Genomic DNA, 357 nt, shown 5'->3' on the forward strand with positions numbered 1-357 from the left:
AATAGGTGGAAGATTATTTTATTTAAGAGTTATATATATTATTAATTATTCCATTCGGTGATGTATATATATATAGTTTTGAAAAGTTGGTTATCTACTCTTAACAGACTCTCATCTAAAGCACAAATTCTTACATTGTTGTAAGAATATTCTTATGGAAATAATAAAAAATAATTAACATAGTCCAAATAGGTTAGAACTCAGACAATTCAAATTATACTCGATTTTATTTACGGGTAATGTTAGGTAGATAAAAAAAAAATAGTCAAAACTTGTCTTATTTAATATTAATTAATTGTCACAATAATTAATAAATACTAAATAAGACAAATTATGACTATTTTTTGTTGATTTTTT

The sequence above is a fragment of the Arachis ipaensis genome, chromosome B05 (genome assembly GCF_000816755.2).
Source record: "Arachis ipaensis cultivar K30076 chromosome B05, Araip1.1, whole genome shotgun sequence".
Classification (NCBI taxonomy): Eukaryota; Viridiplantae; Streptophyta; class Magnoliopsida; order Fabales; family Fabaceae; genus Arachis; species Arachis ipaensis.